The 26223-nt window shown below is 53.2% G+C and overlaps 1 long non-coding RNA gene across 1 annotated transcript; it reads right to left on the reverse strand.

The window, feature by feature from the left end:
- Positions 1 to 2011: 2011 nt before the first annotated feature.
- Positions 2012 to 25796, reverse strand: LOC120638453. The gene is made up of 3 exons (XR_005660123.1): positions 25625 to 25796; positions 14410 to 14451; positions 2012 to 2106 (listed from the first exon to the last, which is right to left on the reverse strand). It is a non-coding gene; the product is annotated as an uncharacterized LOC120638453 (long non-coding RNA).
- Positions 25797 to 26223: the final 427 nt, after the last annotated feature.

Consider the following 26223-nt stretch of genomic DNA (forward strand, 5'->3'; position numbering starts at 1 on the left):
GGTGCTTTGATCAGGATGCGATCCGATGCACAGGTGGAGGGGCTGGAATTTGAGATGAGGCAGGAAATGGTTTGAGATACTGCAGGGTAAAGATGGGAGAGTAGCATCTATTAGGCGATGCTATTCTAGTCAAAGGATCTTTTAATAAGGATGTGTCATGGTTTTCCCCACCACTAACGTATCTTGGATTGTTTTCTTATTCTCTTGGCCTTTTCCCCGTCTCCCACCGTTCTATCCCCTTTCATTTATTGAAAGTTAAATGGCCATCAGTGGACTTGCCATCTCCTCGATATCCGAGCCTCGTCTCAGCACGCCGGCAGGAGCAACGGGGAGATGAGGAGGAGAGATGAAAAATGAGGGGATTTACCTAGAAGGGAGAATAAATTTTCTGGCACGATTGGTACTCGGGAAGACTTGAGACCTGGCTAGCTCGGAGCGCCAGAACTCTCACTAAGCTTCTTGTAGGCAGGGAACGTGTTTACCAATTCCGTCGCGTTGGTCTCCCCCGAGTGCTTAGTGCGTGCTCTACGCACAGTGAGGTCTCGATAAATGCCACTGATGGATTAATCGATTGGGGGCAGGGAAAGCGCCTGCCAACTCTGGACTCTCCTAAGCGCTTAGTGCAGTGTTCTGCCCTTAGTAAGGACTCGATAGATGGTATCGTTTGATTGACGGAAGGATCAGCCCTCAAGATAGACAACCCCGCCCTGCCTGTTGGTGGATAAAGGATACCAACCCCTCACAGCGAGGAAGATGTGAAAATGAGCTTGGTTTGTAACATGGTTTTACATTTTTTTTCGGGGGGGGGGGGGGGGAATTTGGGGAGCTTGACATAGGAACTTGAGTTAAGCAATGTGCAACTGAAGATGGCCACCCTCTTTGAGAAGGCTTGTGGACTGTAGTAAAAATAACAGTAATAATTATAATAACAATGATAATAAAAATATCAATAACTACGGTGCTTCTTAAGCACTTACTATGTTCCAGGCACTGTACTAAGTGCTAGGGTGGACACGGTCCCCGTCCCACATGCGTCTCACAGTATTCTCATTTTACAGATGAGGTAACTGAGGCACAGAGAGGTGAAGTGCCGTGCCCAAGGTTTCACAGTCGCGAAGTGGCAGTGCCAGGATTAGAACCCAGGTCGTTTGCAACCCTATTTGCCTGTATTTCCCCCCAGTGCTTAGTACAGTCCCCGGAACATAGGAAGCACTCAATATACCACAGTTGTTCCTCTCATTATTATTCTGACACCCAGTCAGGGCTCTAGCCACTAGATCAAGCCGCTTCTCAGCATAATCGTGATAATTCATAATTGTGGCATTCGTTGGGCACGTGGAATGGGTCAGGCACCGGGGGTAAATACTAGACAATCTGGTCGGACCAAGTCCCCGCCCTGTGTGGGGCTCACAGGCGAAGGGGGAGGGAGAATCGATCTAGTTGGAAAAGCACCATCCCCTGAGACAGGAGATCCAAATTCTAATAGCGGTTCCGCCTCGCCTCTCCCTCACCACTGCTCTGCTGTGTGACTTCGGGTTAGTCACTTCACCTCTCTGGGCCTCCCTCTCCTCCTCTGAGCAAAGGAGAAGATAATTCCTACCTCTCCCTCTCAGGGAGCCTATCGGTCGGTCCACGGTATTTACTGAGCCCTTTTGGTGTGCGGAACACTGTACTTAGCGCTCGGTAAAATAGACTCCAACAGGGTCCCTGCCCCTAAGTGGCTTACAGTCCAGCGGAAAAGAGCGACTCGAAAATAAATCCCCTCTCTGGTTCCCTCCTAGGGCACCGTCTGGATCGGTTAGCCCGCTTCAGAGCGTAGCTATGAATTGTCTCTACCCCTGAGCCAGGTTCATAACACGCTTTCTCCCTTTAATTTAGTTACCAGATTGTCATTTCGAAAGGACAGAGTTACAAAAGGCTTTGTTTTCATTCCTGAGACAAGCACACTCCCCATACGGATGAATTATAAAGGTTAAATTCAGTTAATGAGTTTCATTCTTATTTTATTTCTCCCCATTATTTTTACCTTTGTTTATTTTTGAGGCAAGCCCTTAGTCTCTGTTTAATGAATCCCTCTACCGTTGCACCGCGCCGTTCACTGAATTTCTGGAAGGTAAAAGGCAGAAAGCAGAATGTGCCGTGCATAAGAATGATTCCGTGAAAACGTAAAGAGAAGTAATAATGTAAAGTACCGATGAAATAAATGATTAGATAATGCGGAAAGAATGTGGGCCTGAGTCAGGAGTTCTAATCCTACCTCTGCCTGCTGCATGCCTCAGTTGTCTCATCTGTGAAATGGCAGTGTATACATGTTCTCCTGCCCCCTTAGGCCCTGTCCCACAAGGAGTTCACATTTCAGGACCAGTCTGATATCTTGAATCTACTCCAGCGCTTAATACAGTGCTTGGCAAGCAGTAAACGCTTAAACATCACCACAGTTAATCACCGTCCGTAGTGCCACCTTGGGAAGTGAAGAGTGGCTCCACTGACTACTCATATTTTCTTTCACATCTGGCCAGGGGTGATGTGTTCTCCCGCTGCCGCATGCCCTAGTGGTTAGGGCACGGGTTTGGGAGTCAGAAGGACCCGGCTTCTAATCCCGGCTCCGCCACTCGTCTGCTGCTTGACCTTGAGCAAGTCATTTTACTTCTCGGGGCCTCAGTGACCTCATCTGTGAAATGGGGATTAAGACTGTCAGCCCCACGTGGGACAGGGACTACGTCCAACCCGATTTACTTGTATCCACCTCAGTGCTTGAAATAGTAAGTGTTAAACAATTACCACACTTATTATCATTATTATCATTATTACCTTGCCAGAATCAGGCTCCTGCAGGTTGCTGATTGATTGCAGTTAGGCTCTTATACTTCTTTTTAATGGCATTTGTTCGTTCGTTCATTCAATACTATTTATTGAGCGCTTTCTATGTGCAGAGCACTGTACTAAGCGCTAGGAGTGGACAAATCGGTAACAGATGGAGACAGTCCCCGCCCTCTGACGGGCTTACGGTCTAATCGGGGGAGACGGGCAGACGAGAACGATGGCAATAAATAGAATCGAGGATATTAATAGAATATAGAATCAATAGAAATTGTTAAAGCGCTTATTACGCTCCAGGGACTGTCCTAAGCGCTGCCCTTCCTTGTTAAGTGAAATAATAATAATGATGTCGGTATCTGTGAAGCGCTTACTATGTGCCGAGCACTGTTCTAAGCGCTGGGGTAGACACCAGGGAAGCAGGTTGTCCCACGTGGGGCTCACAGTCTTCACCCCCATTTTACAGATGAGGGAACTGAGGCACCGAGAAGTGAAGTGACTTGCCCAAAGTCACCCAGCTGACAAGTGGCCCAGCCGGGATTCGAACCCCTGACCCCTGACTCCAAAGCCCGGGCTCTTTCCACTGAGCCACGCTGCTTCTCTACGTGAAACGAACTACGCATTTTGTGTTTTTACAAAATCGGTAGTACTCACTGAACACCGCATAGGCAGAGCACTGTGCTAAGCGGTAGGCAGAGTGCAGTAGAGTCGGTAGGGCCCGATCCCCACCCTCAAGCAGCCTAGAGTCGACCGTGCGCAGAACGCTGTACTAAATGCTTGGGCGAGCGCAATACAAGAGCTGTTAGGTGTGATCCCTGCCCACGAGGAGGTTGCAGTCTACTGTACACAGGGCTCGGGAGAGCACAGTCGAGTTAGTAGATGAAATCTCTACCCTCAAGGAGTGAACAGTCTCCCGGGTGCGGAGAATTGTACAAAGAACTAGGAAAGTGCACTAGAGTTACGGGACATGATCTCTCCCTCCTAGGAGCTTGCGGACTACTGGATGCAGAGCGATATACAAAATACTCGGGAGAGTACAAGAGAGTCGGTAGTCAGCATCCCTACCCTCAGGGAGCTGATGGTCTGCTGTGTTCAGTGACTGTACCGAGCGCTTGGGAGACTGCGATAGGCCTGGTAGACTGTAGAGAGCCCTCGTCCCGTGGGTTGACAGCCCTCGGCGTGCAGGACACTGTACTGAATGCTTGGGAGGGTAACAGTAGAGGTAGAAGACGCAGCCTCTGCCCTCAGAGGGTTTACAGCGCCGTGGGGAGATAGACGCTCCAATAAATTATGGCTCGGGGGAGCAACCGATTATAAAGATTATGGGCGTGAATGCTGGGAGGATGAGAGGGGGTGGGGAACTTAATAATGTTGGTCTCTGTTAAGCGCTTACTCTGGGCAGAGCACTGTTCTAAGCGCTGGGGGAGATACGGGGGAATCAGGTTGTCCCACATGAGGCTCACAGTCTTCATCCCCATTTTACAGGTGAGGCAACTGAGGCACAGAGAAGTGAAGTGACTCGCCCACAGTCACACAGCTGACAAGTGGCAGAGCCGGGAGTCGGACCCCTGACCTCCGACTCCGAAGCCCAGGCTCTTTCCGCTGAGCCACGCCGCTTCCCCATAATGATAGTATTTGTTAAGCCCCTGCTATGTGCAAAGCACCGTTCTAAGCGCTGGGGCATACAAAGTGATGCCGTTGGCCACGTGGGTCTCAGAGTCTTCATCCCCGTTTTCCAGATGAGGTCAGTGAAGCCCAGAGAAGTCAAGTGACTGGCCCCCAGTCCCCCAGCTGACAGGGGGCGGAGGCGGGATTCGAACCCATGACCCCTGGCTCCCCAGCCCGCGCTCTTTCCCCGGAGCCACGCTGCAACCGCCAACTTGGTGAGGGCAGTCCTAACCGTGAGGGAATTTTCCTGTTTTCTGAGGAAGAAGAGTTGGTTCATTCATTCAGTAGTATTTATTGAGCGCTTAACTATGTGCAGAGCACTGTACTAAGCGCTTGGAATGTACAATTCAGCAACAGATAGAGACAATCCCTGCCCAGCGACGGGCTTACCGTCTAATCCCGGCTCGGCCGCCTGTCAGCTGTGTGACTTTGGGCAAGTCACTTAACTTCTCGGTGCCTCAGTGACCTCATCTGTAAAATGGGGATGAAGACTGTGAGCCCCACGTGGGCCGACCTGATTCCCCTGTGCCTACCCTGTGTCTACCCCGGCGCTTAGAACAGTGCTCGGCACATAGTAAGCGCTTAACAAATACCACCATTAATCGGGGGAGACAGACAGACAAAAACAATAGCAATAAATAGAATCAAGGGGATGTACATCTCATTAAGAAAATAAATAGGGTAATAAAAATATATACAAATGAGCGGAAGAGCACAGTGCTGAGGGGAGGGGAAGGGAGAGGGGGAGGTGCGGAGGGAAAGGGGGGAAAAGATGCGTTAGCTGAGAGGAGGCGAAGCGGGGGGCCGAGAGGCAGCAGAGGGAGCGGAGGGAAAAGGGGAAGCTCAGTGTGGGAAGGCCTCTCGGAGGAGGTGAGCTCTCAGTAGGGCTTTGAAGAGGGGAAGAGAGTCAGTTTGGCGGAGGTGAGGAGGGAGGGAGGGCGTTCGGGGACCGCGGGAGGACGTGGGTTTTGGAGACCTTCTATACTGTAAGCTCGCTGTGGACAGGGAATGTGTTTACCGATTCAGTTGTATTCTTCCAAGCACTTAATACAATTCTCTGCACACAGTGAGCACTCAGTAAATACCACTGATGATGATGCTGATTGCTGCTCATACAACAGACAAGTGGTGGAGCCAGGATTAAAACCCGGGACCTTCTGCCTCCCAGGCCTGAGCTCAGTAAATACCACCGATTAATCTCTCGATGGATTGGTCCAAATTCTCAAGGAGTTTATGGTTTAGCAGGGAAGCCAGACGTTAAAATAGTTTTCCCCCTTCTAGCCTCTGAGCCCGTCGGTTAGGCAGGGATTGTCTCTGTCGGTTGCCGAATTGTACTTTCCAAGCGGTTAGTACAGTGCGCTGCACACAGTGAGCGCTCGATAACTATGACTGAATGAATGAATGAATGAAAAAATTTTAGCTAGGAGGAGGAAGTGACAGAGTGTAAAGATAGGCTTTAACTGTGGCTTTTTGGTACGGAAGGGCAGTGGGGCGTGAAATTTACACTGAAGTGAGACCACTCAATGTGCGTGCGGCTAATTATATTTTCAAATATTGGACTACCTCAAGTGAAATAATGGGTCAGCATGTTGGGGAATGACAGAAATCGTGGGGCCGTGAGGGACATTTCAACCCTGTGACCCCGGCTGCCAAGGAGACTTTGAGAACTGTGGCGGAAGTTCCCATTTTCTTAGTCGGATGTAAACACCGTTTTCTGAGGGGTGAGAGAGAAGGAATCCTGTAGAGATGTGTTCCTTGCAACATTGCGAGAGCGGTAAGGCAGCGTAAATGAAGACGGAAATAGAAGCCAAGGACAGCTCGGTTGAAAATCTCCTACTTTTCATTTTTCCGTTCTTTACGTATCCGCCGAGCTCTTATAACAATAATAACCAGCACAACAAAAGCAACGGCATTTCATGGCACTATCAACTCAAGAACCTAAAACGGCAACTCTATTAATTACATTCATTATACTTAATTGAATATAATCATCAAACCTAACAATTCCTTGTACACTAATTAATAAAACAGCATGTTTCCTGGATCAGAAAAATGTAAAACCCAGCTGTCTGTCTGAGCTGTATGTTTTCGGGTGGAAGAAATCATTTAGCTCAGCGAATGGGAAAGTCAAGGAAGAACGTGGCCAGGGAACGTACCTAATCCCCACCTGGGTAGTCTTTCCCGTGGCTTAGTACGGTGTTTCTCACACAGTAGGCACTGGATAAATACCAATACTGCTCATCCACTCTTAATTTTTTCAAAGAAAATGGAAATTTCCCATTTGTACAGGGTGTTGGCTTAGATTGGGTGAATTTAAAGACAGTATACTGGAAGATGGTTGTCTGATAGGGAACAAATTCGTCATAATAGGAATAATGATGTCGGTATTTGTTAAGCGCTTACTATGTGCGGAGCACTGTTCTAAGTGCTGGGATAGTTACAGGTTGTCCCTCGTGGGGCTCACAGTCTTAATCTCCATTTTGCAGAAGAGGTAACTGAGGCACAGAGAAGTTAAGTGGCTTGCCCCAGGTCACACAGCAGACAAGTGGCGGAGCAGGGATTAGAACCCACGTCCTCCGACTCCCAAGCCTGTGCTCTTTCCAGGAAACCAAGTGCTTCTTGTCAGTGCTTAACAAATATAACAATTATTAGTATTTGGGCCTGCCCAGTCGGATGGGTCTTGTGAGGCGGGGAAGGCTCCGGGAAGCCAGAGCAAACCAAATGAGATTTCCATCCCTAACCTGTCATATTCTCCCAAGCGCTTAGTGCAGTGCTCTACACACAGTAAGTGCTCAGTAAACACTTGATTAATGATGATGACTATTATAATAATAGAGTTATAATGATGGTTTTCGATAAGATCTGACTAGATGCAAGGCACCGTTCTTCGTTCTGGGGTAGATAGGGGTCGGTCACAGTCCCTGTCACACATGGAGCTTCCAGTCTAGGTAAGAGGGAGAACGGGCATTGTATCCCCATTTTAAAGATGAGGAAATGGAGACAGAGAAATGAAGTGATCTGCCCAAGATCACACAGCCATCACATTGAGGAGTGGGGATTAGAACCCAGGTCCTCTATGAGGCCGGGGGTCTTTCCACTAGGCCACGCTGCCTCTCGATGATGAAGCGCCGATCAGAGGGATTGAAACACTCAGGTCTAGGTTCTTCTTCGGCCACGATCATATGGAACTTTGGGGGAACAATCCAGTGAAGTGGATCCGTAACCCGGTTCTCCTTACCTGGGAGCAGCTTCTGTCTAGGCCGTGACGGCTTCGCTCTCGGCAACCCCGATAATCGCACGGAGAGGATTGGCCCTCCACAACTTCGGCCTCCTCGTCTGGGTAATTGGGGAATTAGGCGGACAAAGGAGGAGCCCAACATCCATTTCTCCCCGCCAGACCGAGGATTTCAAAGAGCGAAAATGGAAGCCAAACTCAAAGGCATCCGGCCTCTCGGAAAATAAAGCCGGACACATTTGTTGACCGAAATTGGATGATTAGAAAATCCATTAATTGAATCTAATGGAATTAATGGAAATCTAAATGGAATATCCATTTTCAAGTCCACAAAAGGTTCTTGGAACTCGCTCGGGTGGGGGTGGAGGCAGCATCTTGAGCAAATATAGGACACAGACCTCGGCGTTGGCAGGGTGTCCGCGTGGGGCTGGGCCCGAGGCCCCGGCTTCAGGTGGATGCGCCCAATTCCGCCGTGAGCCCGGAAGGTGTTTTCTTCTTCCGGGTCTCGGGCCGGCTCCGGTCGTGACTGCAAAGTGGCTTAGTGCCCTTCTTCCCAATCAATCCATCAGTCGTAGCAGGAGAGGCAGTGTGTCCTAACGGTCAGAGCCAGGGCCTGAGTCGGAGGACCTGGATCGTAATCCCGGTTCCAACGCTTGTCTGCTGGGTGACCTTGGGCCAGTCATTTCACTTCTCTGGGCCTTAGTTCCCTCATCTGTAAAATGGGGGTCAAGAATTTGAGGTCCTTGTGGGACAAGGACCGTATCCGGTCCGATTAGCTTGTATCTACCCCATGCACTTAGTGCGGTGCCCAGCACATAGTCAAGCAGTTAACAAATACCATTAAAAAATAAGTCTGGGAAGCACTTAAAACACGCCCGGCACTGAACGTATACGCTGGGGTAGACACGAGATTGCCAGGTCAGACACAGTCCCTGTCCCACATGGGGATCGCACTGTAAGATGGAGGGAGGATAGGTATTGAATGTCCATTTTACAGAGTGGGAAACGGAAGCACGGACGGTTGAGGTGACTTGCCCAAGCTCAAGCAGGGGGAATATGGCAGAGCTGCAATTAGAACCCAGGTCCTCTGGCTCCCAGGTATAGGCTCTATCTACTAGGTCACGCTGTTTCCCACTACAGGCACCCAATACAGTGCTTTATCCACGGAAAGGGACCTGCTGAGTGCACTGCACCTAGTAGACACCCAGTTGGGTGCTCCGTCCACAGAAATGCCCCTGCCCACAGGATCGGTGTATCTCTGCGCATCTGACACCAAGTCGAGCGGCCCTGAAGTCTCTCTGAACGTCGGCGGGAGAGCCCGAGCCCTCCAAGATGACGGCTGGCCTTACACCGCCCAGTCTTTCCCAGGTTTCCCAGAGGCAGCTCTGACTATGAAACCGCAGCTCCCGTCTTCCCTCCGTACCCATTACTCCCCTCCTCTAAATAATGTTGGTATTTCTTAAGCGCTTACTATGGGCCGAGCACTGTTCTGAATCCCTCAGCTGCCCTCGGGGAAACAGCATGGCCAAATGGAAAGAGGACAAGGATTGGGAGGCCGAGGACCTGGGTTCTCATCCGGGCCCCACCAGCAGCCTGCTCTAAGACCTTGGGTAAATCATCAGACTTCTCGGGGACTCAGTTTCCTCATCTGTAAAAGGCAAGTCATCAGACCTCTCAGGGACTCAGTTTCCTCATCTGCAAAATGGGGATTCAATACATCCGGCCTCCCTCTCCTTTAGACGCCGGATCAGGGTCTGCATCCGACCTGATCATCTTGCATCTAACCCAGCGCTCGGTACGGTGTTTGGCACTTGGGTGTATCGGTAAATTACATTCAGTGATGTCTTTCTCCCACTCCTGACTGTTAGCTTGTTGTGGGCAGGGAACGTGTCTGTTCTTTTGTACGCTCCCAAGCGTTTAGTACAGCGCTCTGCACAAAGTAAGTGCTCAGTCAATACGACTGACACACTGAAAGGGCTTAAAAGTACTACCGTTCTGATTACTATTATCATCATTACTGTTATCATCGTTATTGGAACTGCAGAAGGCGGGAGGTTCCGGGTGTGAGCACTTACCCTGGTCAGCACTGCGGATTCAGGCCAGTCCAGTGAAACCCAGAACCGGCAGAGTTCCTGGACAGACACACGCCACTATTCCAGCTCTGGTTCATTTTCTTTCTCTTTCTCTCTGTTCCCCACCCGCGCCTCTCTTCCCCCGTTTGGGTCCCTTCGGCTTTCTTTTCTTCTTTCTATTATTATTTTTAATGGTATTTCTTGGGAAGCAGCGTGGCTCAGTGGAAAGAGCCCGGGCTTGGGAGTCAGAGGTCATGGGTTCGTTTCCCAGCTCTGCCGCTTGTCATCCTGCGTGACCGTGGGCAAGTCACTTCACTTCTCTGTGCCTCAGTTCCCTCATCTCTAAAATGGGGATTAACCGTGGGCCCACCTGATGACCCTGTATCTACTCCAGCGCTCAGAACAGTGCTCTGCACACAGTAAGCGCTTAACAAATACCAACATTATTCAGCACATACTATGTGCTAGGCACTGCCTCCAGTTGGACACAGGATACAAGCTCATCAGGTTGGACACAGTCCACGGTGCCCGTGGGGCTCACAGACTTAATCCCCATTTTACAGATGAGGGAATCGAGGCGCAGAGAAGTGAAGTGACCTTGAAAAGGTCACCCGGCAGGCAAGTGGAAGAGGCAGAATTAGAACTCTGGTCCTTCTGACTCTCAGGCCTGGGCTCCGTCCTCTAGGCCATGCTGCTTCTCTCCCCCTCCTCTGTCCACCAGGCCACGCCGCTTTTCTCCCCCTCATGCCTTTCCTCGCTTCTCTCTGGCTACCTCCCAGCCCTCACACTTTACTCCTCCAACGCCAACTGACTCACTGTGCCTCGATCCTTTCTATATCTGACCTGCTCCCCCGACCCCTTGCCTAATCCCCCTGCCCACCCCGGCCCCGGCCTAGGACTCCCTTCTCCTTCATATCTGACAGAAAACCCCTCTCCTCATCTTCAAAGCCTTCCTAAAATCACATCTCTTTCTCTATCCTATTTTTCCTTCTGCAGTTGGGTGCAAGTGGGTATACAGGCCCAAAGCATTTGATATTCACTTCACCCCCAGCCCCACAGCACTTTTGTCCATATCCTTATTATCTGCCGCTTTGTGATTTATTTTCATATCGGTGTACCCCATTCCAATCTAAGCTCTCTTGGGGCAGGGATCACGTCCACAACCCTACTGTACTGTCCTCTCCCGAACGCTTAGTCCAGGGCTCTCCACACAGTAAGCGCCTGGCAAATACAACCGCTTGATTTCTTCTTAGTCCTGCTTCCTTCTGCTTACTGCACGCCCCTCTCGGCTTTATCCTGGTCCCCTTTTCCCCCTCTCTGGATCCCTCTGTGACTTCAGCCCTGAGTCTTTGTCCCGTCACAGAGGGTAAGCGCTATGCGGGCGGGGGTGTATGCGTCACCTCACTCTGTGAGGCTGCGTCAAGCGCTTAGTTCAGTGTCTCGGAATCAGTAGGTATTCAGTAAAAAGCAACCTGCCCTCCCCCCCCCCCCGTCCCCTTTTGCCATCTGTCCCCCAGAAGCTCCACCCTTAAAACCCCCTAACCCCCATCAGCACCTGCCCATGTGGATGCGATGCTCATTTTCCTTCACGTCTGAAAGAGGCGGCTTTCTAAGCCAGAGAAATCTCCCCCCGCCCCTCCCTCCCGGGACGTAACCTTGAAAAAGCAATCTCAACTTTTGTTTCGCCGAGAAATCCCGTATATTTTTCTTTGCCTGTCTGATCTCAGTCGGAGGGTACACAAACTAGATATGGAAAGAAAAATTACTAAAAGTGATGTTGTTTTTGTCAGCTCAGAAAATCAAAGGTCTGTGGGGTGGGGGTGGGGGCTGTTCCTCTCTCTCCTTGGTTACCTCTGTCAGATCTCATAAGAGGAACAACTGCTGGAGCAGAGAAAGGTCTTCTCAGCTTCCTTTGGTTCATTGGAGGAAAAATACCCCGAAAATCTAAGTGTTGTTTGACAAACATCACAGTTCCTACAGGATGAGTCTTTCTCTTTTTTTCGTTTTTATCCCCTGAAACACGAGACAGTCGAATTGGGCTTGGGTCTCTAGCAGGAGAATAGAGGGAATTTCATGTATTACTGATAAAGCTTACCCCTTTCTCACGATCCTTCCATTTTGTTGCAAAAAAATGTCTGTTGTAGGCAGAGCAGTGCACTAAACCCTTGGGAGTGTGCGGGAGAACTAGTACAAACGATTCCTGCCCTCAAGGAGCTGACAGTCTCCTGGGCGCGGAGCACTGTACTAAAAGCTTGGGAGGGGGCAAGACAGTTAGTACCCACCAACCCTCTCCTCAAGAAGCTAACAGTCTGTGAGAAGCAGCGTGGCTCAGTGGAAAGAGCTCGGGCTTGGGAGTCAGAGGTCATGGGTTCTAATCCCTACTCCGCCGCTTCTCGGCTGTGTGACTTTGGGCAAATCACTTCACTTCTCCGTGCCCCAGTTACCTCAACTGTAAAATGGGGATGAAAACTGTGAGCCCCACGTGGGACAAGCTGATCACCTTGTATCCCCCCCAGCGCTTAGAACAGTGCTTTGCACATAGCAAGCGCTTAACAAATACCCCATTATGATGATTATTATTATTATTATCTAGCAGAGAAATCACTACTCTGGGACTCCGTTTCCCCATCTGTAAAATGGGGATTCAGTACCTGTTTTTCCTTCCCCATGGACTATGAACTCCTGGTGGGCCAGGGATTGGGCACACAGAAAGCGCTCGATAAATATGATTTAATGAATGTTGAACTGGAATCTACCCCAGTGGTTAGGACAGTGCTTGTCAGGCAGTCGTATTTATTGGGCACTTACTGTGTGCAGAGCATTATTCATTCATCCATTCATTCAATAGTATTTATTGAGCGCTTACTATGTGCAGAGCACTGTACTAAGCGCTTGGAATGTACAAATCGGCAACAGATAGAGACGGTCCCTGCCCTTTGACGGGCTCACGGTCTAATCGGGGGAGACGGACGGACGAGAACGATGGCGATAAACAGAGTCGAGGGGAAGAACATCTCATGAAAACCGATGGCAAATAAATAGAATCGGGATGATGTACATCTCATGAAACAAAATAAATAGGGTGATGAAGATATATGCAGTCGAGCGGACGAGTACGGTGCTGAGGGGGTGGGACGGGAGAGGGGGAGGAGGAGAGGGAAAGGGGGGAGAAGAGGGTTTAGCTGCAGAGAGGTGGGGGGGGGGGGTAGAGGGAGCAGAGGGAAAAAGGGGGGAGCTCAGTCTGGGAAGGCCTCTTGGAGGAGGTGAGCTTTAAGTAGGGCTTCGAAGAGGGGAAGAGAATTAGATTTTCGGAGGTGAGGGAGGGCGTTCCAGGACCGCGGGAGGACGCGGCCCGGGGGTCGACGGCGGGCTGGGCGAGACCTAGGGACGGCGAGGAGGCGGGCGGCGGAGGAGCGGAGCGTGCGGGGTGGGCGGTAGAAAGAGAGAAGGGAGGAGAGGTAGAAAGGGGCGAGGTGACGGAGAGCCTCGAAGCCTAGAGTGAGGGGTTTTTGTTTGGAGCGGAGGTCGATAGGTAACCACTGGAGTTGTTTAAGAAGGGGAGTGACAGGCCCAGATCGTTTCTGCGGGAAGATATACTAAGCACTTGGGAGAGGACAGTATAACAATGTAACTGACACGTTCCCTGCCCACAACGAGCTTAGAGGGGAAGACAGACATTCATGTAAATAAACGAATGACAGATATGTACATTAGTGCCGTGGGGCAGGGAGAGGGGTTGAATAAAGGGAGCAAGTCAGGGTGACACAAAAGGGAGTGGGAGATGAGGAAAAGTGGGGGGCTTTTTCAGGGAGGAGATGTGCCTTCGATAAGGGTTTGAAATGTGGGAGAGTAATCTTCTGTCAGATAAGCGCGGCTTAGTGGAAAGAGCAGGCCCTTGGGAGTCGGAGGTCATGGATTCTAATCCCGCCTCCGCCACCTATCAGCAGTGTGACTTTGAGCTGGTCACTTAATCTCCATTTTAGAGAAGAGGTAACCGAGGCACAGAGAAGTTAAAACCGTGAGCCCCGCGAGGCACAACCTGATCACCTTGTATCCCCCCCAGTGCTTAGAACAGTGCTTGACACATAGTAAGTGCTTAACAAATACCATCATTATTATTCTCACCCTCCTCTTCCTTTTTTCATCCTCTTCTTCCTTCTCATCCTCCTCTGCCTTCTCATCCTCCTCTTTCTTTTCTTTCTCATCCTCCTCTTCATTATTATCATCAGCAGAACTTTTATTGATCATGTACTGCATGCAGAGCACTATACTAAGAGCTTGGGAGAGTAGAATACATCAGAGTTGGCGGACACTTGCCATGCCTGCAACAAGCTTACATTTTAGAGAGGGGTTCATCCTCTCCTTCCTCTTCCTCTCACCCCCCAACCCCCCCACCTCCTCCACCTCCTCTTCCTCCATTCCACATATCGTCCCCAATTATTGTCTGGAAGACCGTTCTCTGAACACGGACCCCTTTCCTAATCATTTTTAGAGGGGATTTATAAAATCGAAAGGAAAATGGCCAGATGTGGGGGGATTTTATGGCTCCAGTGGCAATAGTTGGTTCTGATTCGAAAATTCAGCAACAAAACGACTCTCCTCTTTGCAAAGTTTTACCTTTTATCGTGATAGACGGTGATTGGTCTTGAATAACTGCATCTGTGAAGGTGAAACGCTAAAGTTAAGTGGAATAGAGCACGGAATCAAATTAGCTTAAGGGTTTAACTACACCCCTGAAATGAAAGGTTATTCACTGTTGCAAATACAAAGCAGCTTCTGACTCGTCTAATTAATGAATAGAATTCTCGTCTCTTCCACAATGGACCTTTAAACTATTTCTCCTCAGCAGGCTCAGAGCGATCGCACGGGTAGGAACAGGGGTTATGGAGCTGAGATGGCAGACGTTGTCAGGGATGTGTTTTATTTCCACACCTCCCCTCTCCCTTCCCTGTCTCCAAATAAGTTTCAGCCAAGTTTAACTGTTGGGAAAGGGAAATAATTGGGTTTCTCGGGGAAGATCATTAAAGCAGAATTGCCGCTTGGTTTCTTACAGCCGAGTCCCGACTCCCCTTTGTAGCAGGGAGGAAGAATCGGCTTGGTGGGGATGATTACGGTATATGTGAAGCGCTTACAGTGTGCCGAGCACCGTACTAAGCGCTGGGGCAGATAGGAGATCATCAGGTTGGAGCCGATCCTTGCCCCACGTAATAGGGCAGGGGGTAGGATTTCAATCCCCATTTTACAGATGAAGAAACCGAAGCCCAGAGAAGTGAAAGTGACTCGCCCAGGGTCACACAGCAGGCGGGTGGCCGAGCGGGGATCAGAACCCAGGTCCTCCGACTCCCAGGCCCGGGCCCTCGTCACTAGGCCATGCTGCTTCTCTGGGTGTCCGGCCGGACCTGTGTTAGATGCGGTCAGTCGGGAAACTGAGCGATGGGAGATGGGACGATGCCACCGTGGGTGGGAATGACTAAGCTAGCCGACTTTTGAATTGGAATTCCCGCCGAGGCACAGTCAGATGAGGGGAACGGAAGAGAGACCGGTGCAACAGTAGCGATGATGGTACTTTCTGAGCACCTGTAGAGCTGCCGTCTAACGTGACCTTGGGCAGTCACTTCACTCTTCTGGGCCTCAGTAACCTCATCTGTAAAACGGGGAGCCCCTCCTGGGACGGGGACTGGGTCCAACCCGATTTGCTCTTATCCACTCCAGCGTACAGTGCCTGGCACATCCTAAGTGCCTAAGAAATACCGTTATTATTATTATTATTATTATCATTATTATTACTAGCTAGTAACGTGGGACAGTTCAACAGAAACACAAGGCTACTCGTCCTCATGGAGGTCCTGCTCAAATCGGGGAGACAGACGTGAAAAATACGCGCAGGAGATGGGAGAGGGAGGAAAGGCAGGGGTCAGAGAAGGACCTGGAAAAATCTGCAGGGAGAAAATGGAGGAATAAGGCAGGATGAATTGGTAATCAATGGGGAAGAAATCAAAATGAAGAGATTGCAAGCTCCCTGACAGGGAAGGTGACGGGCAACTCTCCTGTCCTCTCTGAAGTGTTCAGTACAGTGCTCAGCACAGAACGAGACCTCAGTATCGATTGATTGAAAAAAAAAATTGAATTTTTATCCAAATGGATGTACGCACGCCAGAGTTGAAGATGGGCATCGGTAAAATCCCCAACCGCTACAGGTGGTGGTTGGCGATACTTTGTTAAATCGAGCACGAGTTTGACGGTGACTTTTCTATCCTGCACTTCCCAAACACTCTGTACAGTGCACCGCGCTAGGCGGGCGCTCAATCACTACCAGTTAATGGTCACCTTGAGGCTTCTGAATCAGAAAGGCCTCAAAAAGGGCGCATCCTTTTCCCCCATTTGCTGGTTCCCTTTTCGACAACAGTCGATCGATCATATCTATCGAGCGCTTACGATTTGCAGAGCACTGTACTAACTTCTCTTGAGAGAGCACAGTATAACCAAATGAGTGGACATGTTCCTTGCCCAAAAGGAGCTTAGAGTCTAGAACAAGCGTGCGAGGAGCAGAAGGGGTAGTCAAGGGATTTATTTAGTGCCTTCTGAGGGCCGTGGACTGTAGTAAGCGCTTGGGAGATTTTCCACATAAGCTCGAGACCTGTGACCTGTCCAAGAGAAAATGACATCTAATGGGGGAGGCAGACGGGGGTAGAAAAATGTACGAGGCAGGTAATCGGAACAAGCTATTAATGGAGCCCCTGACTTTTTGTTAAAAACGTTATTGGTCAAGCGCTTACTATGTTCTAGGCACTATACTGAGTGCTGGGGTAGGCCCAGGCTAATCCAGCTGGACACACATTCCATGTCCCACACGGGACTCGCAGTCTTAACCCCCATCGCTGAGGGAACTGAGGCACAGAAAAGTAAAGTGACTTGCCCGAGGTCACACAGCACTAGACCCAAGTGAGAGGAAGCCTGGGTGAACAATTGCGTGAGGAGGAGCAGAGGGAAGCCCTGGGGTCACAACCACTCTGACCCCTGTCCAGGTACTAGGCTCTCCACTCCCTTGAGGATCAGTCTCCCCATAGAGCAGAAGCAGTACCTTCCTCTTGGCTTGTTAGGGGAAAGGAATAATAATTATCTTTGATAACAGTAATCGTGGTATTTGTTAAACACGGAATACACGTCAAGCACTATACTAAGCACTGAGGTAGATAGATAGAAGATAATTAGATCCCACATGAGGCTCAAACTCTAAGAAGGAGGGAGAACAGGATTTGAATCTCCATTTCGCAGATGAGGGAACTGAGGCACAGAGAAGCCGAGTGACCGGCCTAAGGTCACCCAGCGGACGACTGGCAGAGTCGGAATTAAAACTGAGGTCTCCTAACTCCCAGGCCGCTTCTGGGCCGCTAGGCCAGCCCAAGGTGAAAGAAAGCAAACGAAACAACAGCCTGGAGGAGAAAGCCTCTCTACTGCATTTTTAGCGGGACATCTGAACTCCCGGGCCCAAGGTCACACAGCAGGTCAAGCGGAGAGGCGGGATTCAAACTCAGGCCCTCCGACTCCCAAGCCCGGGATCTTCCCATCAGGCCACGCTGTTTCCCTCGGGAGGAGGCGCGACTTCTCTGGAAGCTCCTTGAGGGCAAGGAACGTATAATGATGTCGGTATTTGTTAAGCGCTTACTATGTACAGAGCACTGTTCTAAGCGCTGGGGGAGCTACGGCGTAATCAGGTTGACCCACATGAGGCTCAGAGTCTTCACCCCCATTTTACAGATGAGATAACTGAGGCACGGAGAAGTGAAGTGACCTGCCCACAGCCGACAAGTGGCGGAGCGGGGATTCGAACCCATGACCTCGGACTCCCCAGCCCGTGCTCTTTCCACTGAGCCCCGCTGCTTCTCATTGATTCTCACTGCTTCTCACATCCGCTGACTCTGTTGGATGGAACTCTCCTGAGTGCTTAGTACAGTGCTCCGCATACAGGAAGCGCTCAATAAATACCCCTGACAGTGAGAACGGCTTTGGAAACGGAGTGAGTCCAGCAAACCGCGGTTCAAAGCTCACTTTCACGGGCCGCCCCGTAAATTGATGGGTTTGGGCGTAGGGAGGTCTTGGGGGCCGGTGACCAGTTAGAGCACGTTGAACTGGAGGTCAACGTCCCAAACACCTGGTTACTCTTGCGCCTTTTTATTTTTGACTGGGATTTGTGAAGCCCTTACTATGAGCCAGGCCCTGTACTGAGCGTTGGGGGGAATAGGAGCTAAGCAGGTTGGAACCGGTTGATATCCCAGAGGAGGCTGGCAGTCTTAATCCCCATCTGAGGAGATGAGGTGAATGGAACTCAGACAAGTGAAATAACTTTCCCAAGATCACACGGCGGCGAAGCGGCAGAGCCGGGATTAGAACCCAGGTCTTCTGACTCCCAGGCCCGGTCTCTAGCCACTAGGCCACGCCTGCTTCTCACGCTGGTTCCTTCAAAGTCAAAACCCAGCGACTTCAAGTTAAGATTTTATGCTGTTTTTCAGAGTTTATACTCTTTAAAAAAAAAAAAAAAAAAGGCCGAGGGAATATGAGCAGCGTTTTCGTTGGTTCAAGGCCCTCGCGCACCCCAGAAACAAGAACTCGTGTTTGTTATTTTCTGTGTATTTATCTGAACTCATTAAGAGCACGGGTGCGTATAATTGCGTTCTTTTCCATAAAAAAATAAATAAATAAACACCAGGGGATGAAGAAACCCTGGAGAAAACTACCACAGACCATTTGGGAGAAGATTTAGGAGGTGGCGTGACTTACTGAAAATCACAAGGGCCTGGGAGGTGAGAGGCTTGGTTCTGATCCCGACTCTGCCACCTGCCTTCTGTGTGACCTTGGCGAAGTCATTTTCCTTTCCCGTGTCTCAGTTTGCTCATCTGTAAAACGGGGTACCTGTCCTTCCCCTGCCCCCCAACCTCTACACAGGGACGTGGGGTAGGGACCGTGGCCAATCTGATGATTTTATACCCACTCCAGATTTCTGCCCAGTGGGTGGCACAGAGTAAGGGCAGAATAGAGACCATAATAGAAATGAAACGTAGCACGTAGTTTTTCGCAGGTTAAGAAGTGTGGAAAGACAGTGGAGAGGAGGGATCGTGTCATAAAAATGGAAAAAGACACTCAGAGAGTCGTGTCGCATCGCACATCATTCGATGGTTTTTATAAAGCACTTGCTGCGGGCAGGACACTGTACTGATGGCTTGGGAGAGTACAACGGAGCGGGAAGCTCACGATCTACAGGGAGAGACAGATGTTAAATTACAGAAAGAAGAAATAATAACGATAATGTTCTTCTTTAAGCGCTTACTATGTGCCAAGCACCGTCTATGCGCTGGGGTAGATACGGCACGGCTTAGTGGAAATGGCATGGGCTTGGGAGTCAGAGGACATGGGTTCTAATCCCCGCTCTGCCACCTGTCTGCTGGGTGACCTTGGGCAAGTCATTTAACTTCTCTGTGCCTCCGTTACCTCATCTGTAAAACGGGGATTAAAAGTGTGAGGCCCCCGTGGGACAACCAGATTACCCCGTATCCCCTCCAGTGGTTAGAACGGGGCTCGGCACACAGTAAGCGCTTAACAAATACCATAATCGTCGTACAGGGTAATCAGGTTGCCCCACGTGGGGCTCACCCCCATTTTACAGATGAGGTCACTGAAGCCCAGAGAAGTGAAGCGTTTTGCCTCAAGTCACGCAGCCGACAAGTGGCTAAGTGGGGATTAGAACCCACGACCTCTGACTCCCAAGCCCGGGCTCTTGCCACCGAGCCACACTGCGGAATGTTTACAGAAGTAGGTTGAGGCTGGGGGGGGACGGGGGAGGGGGGGAGTATCAAAGTGCTTACCGGGCACACAGCCCCAGGGCAGAGGCGATGCAGGGGCTGACGGCGGTTAGGGCAAATAGCTCGGTCTACCGGAATTGCCAGACTTGGGTCGCTAAAAACATGACTCAGCTGCCATCTTTTATACTATTTATTAAGGACTTAGTAGATACCAGGCACTGTACTAAGTGCCGGGGTAGAGACAAGGTCGGACAGAGTCCACGTCCCCCGTGGGGCTCTCAATTCCCTATTTTACAGACGCGGTAACCGAGGCACAGGGATGTAATAACAACGATGATGCGATAAGTGCTCACCCGCGCCAAGCCCCGTACCGAGCGCTGGGGCGGATACCAGCAAATCGAGTTGGACACGGTCCCTGTCCCGCGTGGGGCTCACGGTCTCGATTCTCATTTTCCAGACGAAGGAACTGAGGCCCGGTGAAGTGACTTACCCGAGGTCACAGCAGGAAAGTGGCAGAGCAGGGATTAGAACCCATGACCCTAGAACGTCCAGGCCCGTGCTCTATCCACTTGGCCGCGCTGCTCAGTGACTTGCCCCGGGTCTCACCGAGCAGGCCAGTGGCGGAGCCACGGGGATTAGAACTCAGGTCCTTTGGACTCCCAGGCCCCAGGGGCTATCCACCAGGCCACGCCGCTTCTCAGCGGGGTCCGGGATTATCCGGACTCTGGATTCTGGCTCTGGGCCGGATGGGAGGGCCGATCGGCTGGGAGGCCCAGAAGAAAGTGCTCAATAAGTATCGCCGATTGACGCTGCGGAGGGGTCCGGAGCCACTCTCCCACCCCTCCCTCGGTAGTACATAGTGGGAAATTTTTTTCAGCAGTAACAGGCTGCTCATAGTCTCAACCCCCCTTTTACAGATGAGGAGACTGAGGGCCGGAAAAGGGAAACGACTCGATCGAGGTCACCCGGCAGGCACGTGGCGGGGTAGGGGTCGGAACGCGCGTCCTGCCCCATCTTCGCAGTGGACGTTAGAGCTCGGGGCCTCCGGGCCTAGGGCCAAGGTGGAGGGACTCTATGGAGCGGCCCTTCCGGCCCGGATATTTTCCTTGCATTTCTTGGGGAGAAGGGAAAAGGAAATCCCATCTCTCCAACCACCGGGCGCACTGCAATAATAAGAGGATTTGGAGACAAATTGCTCTGGAGTCGGGCTAATTCCCCGCAAACACTCCCTCGTCCAGATGCGGGTGAACCGAATGCTCTGTCCCCCTGTCTCTCGTCGGAGGTCGACGAGGGCTCGGCCATTCCGCTCCCCGCCCCCCGAAAGGGGCGGCTTCGGGGTCACCCTTGGCTGGGGGTGGGAGCCCGGTGCGGGGGGTTTAACCGGATTTGCCCTCCCCTTCCCCCGCTTCGTGCCGGGATGCGAGCACCGCTCCTCTCTGGCCCGCACCGGTGGCGTCCCCTCCCCCAAATCTGCCAGACCTTTTCTGCATGCAATGCCCGCCTTTCCCCGGCCATTTCTCCACGCCATGTCCCCCTTCCCTCTGACCATCTCTGCAGGCCATGTCCCCCTTCCCTCTGACCATTTCCATAGGCCATGCCCCCCTTCCCCCTGACCATCTCTGCAGGCCATGCCCCCCTTCCCCTGGCCGTTTCTTCATGCCATGTCCCCCTTCCCTCTGACCATTTCTGCCCACCAGGCCCCCCTTCCCCGGGACCATTTCCGTATGCCATGCCAGCCTTCTCCCTGACCACTTCTGCACGCCTTGCCCCCCTTCCCTCTGACCATTTCTGGAGGCACCCCTTCCTCCTGACCATTTCAGTAGGCCGTGCCCCCTTTCCTCCTGACCATCTCTGTAGGCGATACCCCCTTCCTCCTGACCGTTTCTGCAGGCCATGCCAGCCTTCCCTCTGACCATTTCTGCCCACCAGGCCCCCCTTCCCCGGGACCATTTCCGTATGCCATGCCAGCCTTCTCCCTGACCACTTCTGCACGCCTTGCCCCCCTTCCCTCTGACCATTTCTGGAGGCACCCCTTTCTCCGACCATTTCTGTAGGCACCCCTTCCTCCTGACCATCTCTGCAGGCGATACCCCCTTCCTCCTGACCATCTCTGCAGGCCATGCCTCCCTTCCCTCTGACCATCTCTGCAGGCCATACCCCCCCTTCCCTCGGACCATTTCTGTACGCCCCCCCCCCCCCCGCTTCCCCCTGCCCACGTGTGCACGCCCTGCCCCCCTCCCCCGGCCCTGCCAGCCTTTCCCTCGCCCATGCCTGCCCGCAAAGGCCCCCTTTCCCCCCGACCCCTGGGGCCCGCAAGCCCGGGCGCCCTTTTCCCGCGGGGCGTTGGAGGATGGGTTTGGGCGGCCCCTTCCGCTCTGCTCTCTTGGCGGGTGTCCGCCGGCCCGGGGCGCGCAGCGTTTCGCGGAGCGGAGCGGTGCAGGGAAGGAGGGAGGGAGGGAGGGAGGGAGGGAGGGAGGGCGCGGGCCGGGTGCAGGGCGCGGCGCTGGGCGCCAGGGGGCGCCGGAGCCCGAGGTTTGGACGTCGGGTCCCGACGCGCCCGAGCGGCGCAGCGCGGGAAGGACCGCACCTCGACCGGCCCGGGACACCCCCTCTTCCTCCCACCCCCCGCGCCCGGGGGGGGGGGGGGCGGGGGATCATATTTTACGATTTATAGAATCTAGAGCATCTACAGATCTATGTCATCTATAGATCTATAGGGCTAGATATAAAGATCTAGACAGTACAGGGCTCTGCGCATAGTAAGCGCTCAGTGATTACTGTTGAATCTAGATCTAATCTAGAGAGCTAGATAATCGTGTATCATTAATAGAATATACAATAGCATATCACTGCATAATGATAATAATGATCAGCCCCCAAACCCTCCGCCCGCGCCGACCGCCCCCCCCCCAGCCTCCTCCTGGCGCTCGGGGGCTGCCCGGCGTCCGGGACAAACCTGATGGGCGTTTGGAAATAGTCGAAATATATACACGTATATATATATATATTCATTTACCTATAGGATATATTGGCTCCGATGGAGGGATCTGCTCCGTGAAGCGTCTGTACCCCTGTCCCGCGCATCCCTACAGCCCCGTTTCTGCAGGCCCGGGGACGGATGCGAGGCTCGGAAAGATGTGGGTGGGTTTGGGTTCGGATCCCGCGGCGCGGGGCAGCTCTCCGGCTCCTCCGTCCCCCGACTCCACTGGGCCTCCCTTCCCCGTCGCCCCCGGGACCCCCTGCAGCCGGCCGGGCCTCGCCCCCCGCCCCCCGGACCCCCGCGGGGGATGGAGGGGAAAGTGGGAGGCTGGTTCCGCGCCTCGGACGTGGGTCCGGATCGGGTCTCGGGTCTCGGCACAGTGCTTGGCACATAGTAAGAGCTCAACCCATGCCCCGACTATGATGAGGAGGAGGAGGAGGAGGAGGAGGAGGAGGAGGAGGAGGAGGAGCGTTGTTGTTATTAGGTAGCGCCGGCGGGGAGTCACCTGGTGGAGGAGGGTGCGCGCCCCGGGCCCGGGCGGCTGTGCAGAGCGTTTAGCGGCGGCCGGTTATTTGCCCAGGAGGGCCTCCCCTCTCCCTCGCCCCCCTCCGCCCACCCAAGCTGCTTGGCTTCAGTGGAAAGTGCCCGGGTTTGGGAGTCGGAGGTCCCGGGTTCTAATCCCGACTCCGCCCTTGGTCAGCCGGGTGACCGGGGGGCGGGGGGGGGCGAGTCCCTTGACTTCTCTGGGCCTCAGCGGAGAAGCAGCGTGGCTCGGTGGAAAGGGCCTGGGCTTGGCAGTCGGCGGTCATGGGTTCGTATCCCAGCTCCGCCACTTGCCAACCGTGTGACTTTGGGCAAGTCACTTAACCTCTCTGTGCCTCAGTTACCTCATCTGTAAAACGGGGATTGATTTGTGAGCCCCACGTGGGCCAACCTGATCGCCTTGTATCCCCTAGCGCTTAGAACAGTGCTGTGCACAGAGTAAGCGCTTAACAAATACCAAGATTATTATTCTTATCTGTACGACGGGGGTGAAGGTGGTGAGCCCCCAGGGGCACGACCTGACGACCTTGTATCCTCCCCGGCGCTTAGAACCGCGCTCGGCACATAGTAAGGGCTTCCCAAATATCATCGATTATCATTATCGCTATTGTATCATCTACCGCGGCGCGTAGAACAGTGCTGGGCACAGAGTAAGCGCTCCTACAGTAACCATCGTGATTATTACTCCAACTACCCCGGCGCACAGATCGGTGCTTGGCACGTAGTAAGCGCTAAACGATCACCATTGGTATTATTATGACTATCGTATCTACCACAGCGCATGGGACAGTGCTGGGCACAGAGTAGGCGCTTACACAGTAACCATCGTGATGATTATCGTGTCTACCCCAGCGCCTACAACAGTGCTGGGCACATAGTAAGCGCTAAACCATCGCCATCATTATTATTACGATGACTATCGTATCCAGCACAGCGCACAGGACAGGGCCGGGCCCAGCATAAGCGCTTATACAGTGACCGTCATGATGGTCATTGTATCTACCCCAGCGTCCAGAACAGTGCTGGGCACAGAGAAAGCGCTAAACAAACACCGTCATCATCGTTATGATGATTACTGTATCAACCCCGAGGCACAGAACGGTGCTGGGCACGGAGGAAGCGCTAAACAATCACCATCGTCATTATGATCGTTGTAATGATAACGTTGGTATGGGTTAAGGTATCTGTACCTACCCCAGCGCATCGAACAGTGCTGGGCACAGAGTATGCGCTAAACAAATACCGTTATGATGATGATGATTACTGTATCTACCCCAGCGCTTTCAAACGGTGCTCGGCGCACAGTAGGCGCTAAAGGAATACCGTTATCATCATGATGACGATTACTGTATCTACCCCAGCGCTTTCAAACGGTGCTCGGCGCACAGTAGGCGCTAAAGAAATACCGTTATCACGACGATGATCACCGTAACTACCCCGGCGCCTAGAACGGTGCTTGGCCCAGAAGAAGCGCTAAACAGATACCGTCATCGATAGGAGCGCTGTATCTGCCCCGGCTCACCCAACAGCGCTTGGCACATAGTAACAGAAACCGTTAGATGAGGACGAGGATCACCCCGACCGTTGCGCGGGGCAAGCGGCAGCCAGGGATTCCCGGGCCTCCCCGGCCCGGAGGGAGACGATGATCTTTCCAGGCTGGCACGGCGGGAGGAGGGCAGAACGACCCGGGAGGGGGCGGGGGGGGGGGGAATGAATGAAAAATGAAAAAGCAGCAGGAGGCGAGCAGGTTGGCATCTGCCGGAGAGCCCTGCCCGGGCCGTTGGTGCAGAGGGGTGGAGGGGCGGGGGGGGGGGGGGGGGATCTGTGGGGTCCCCGAGGATTTGTGCGGCAGGGGAATGGCCACTTGCAACGCAGCGGTTGGCAGAGGCGGGCAGCGGTCGGGCACCGCCTGGCCCAGCGAGGATGCCCCGGCCGGGCAGCCGCAGGCTCTCCTCGGACGGCGCAGGCGCAGGCGCGCTCCTCTCCCCCCTCCCCCCCACTTTGCCCCGGGGGGCGTGGCCGGGGGTGATCGACGGGCGTCCCGCCCAATCGGCCCCGCCCCCGGGGGCGGCGCCGGGCGCCCATTGGTTGGCAGGCGGGGGGCGCTGCGCAAAACCAGGCGGCCCCGGCGCTCGGGGCTCAGACGGCGCCGGTCGGGACCCACCGTGGGAAAATCCGGGCGGGAGGCCCCAGGACCCACCGGGACGCTCCGGGGAGCCGAGGGGAAGGAAGGGGAAGGAAGGGCAAGGAAGGAAGGAAGGAAAGAAGGAAAGAAAAGCGCCCGCCCGCCGGCCGCGCGGCCGGAATGAAGAGGCCGGACCGAGTCAGCGGGGGGAACCGGGCCGGCCGCCGCTAAAAGCCGGACGCACCGACCGACCCAGCGACCGACCGACCGACGGCGGGCGCGGGGAAAAAAAACCAACCCCAAGAAAAAGAACCCCCCCCCCCCCCCCCAACCCAACCCAACCCAACCCTCCCGGGGCAGCGGAGGCCAGTTAAAGTTTTTTCCTACCGCCAAGCCGTGGCGGGCTTTTTCCAGCCTTCGCTCCTGGCCGGCGACCCACGGTCGTGCCTCTTCCATCCCGGGGCGGTCCGAGGCATGTTCGGCGCTTCCAGGAGCATCTCCTCTACTTCTTCTCCTTCTTCTTTTTCCTCTCCTCCCTCCTCCTCCTCCCAGCAGCAGCAGCAGCAGCTGCAGCAGCAGCAGCAGCAGGACCGGCGGAGGAGGGTGGTGGGGTTTTCGGGCTCCGCGCTGCGCCAAGACCAGCGGGATAGCGGGATGTCGCCCTGGTCGCCGATGCGTTAATTGGCCGGAGATTGGGGCGGCCCCCGGGGGGCGGGGAGGGGAGGGAAAGCAGCAGGGGGGCGGAGGGGTCGCCCGTCTGCCTCCCGGTGCAGAGCGTCGATTCCGTGCGGAGCGTCGAAAACGAGGGGCTGGTTGGCGGGGAGGGGGTCGCCGAGCCTCGAGTGAGCGGCTGAGCGGGATTTCTCTCGCTAAAGGAGAGGGGGGGGGGGGGTCTCCTCCAAGGGTCCGGCCCCCCAGAGGCCCTTGGCATCGGATTTTTCGATTCGATTTTTCCTTTTTTGGGGGGGGGCGGGGGAGGGGGCGGC

This window comes from Ornithorhynchus anatinus, chromosome 6, assembly GCF_004115215.2.
Source record: "Ornithorhynchus anatinus isolate Pmale09 chromosome 6, mOrnAna1.pri.v4, whole genome shotgun sequence".
NCBI lineage: Eukaryota > Metazoa > Chordata > Mammalia > Monotremata > Ornithorhynchidae > Ornithorhynchus > Ornithorhynchus anatinus.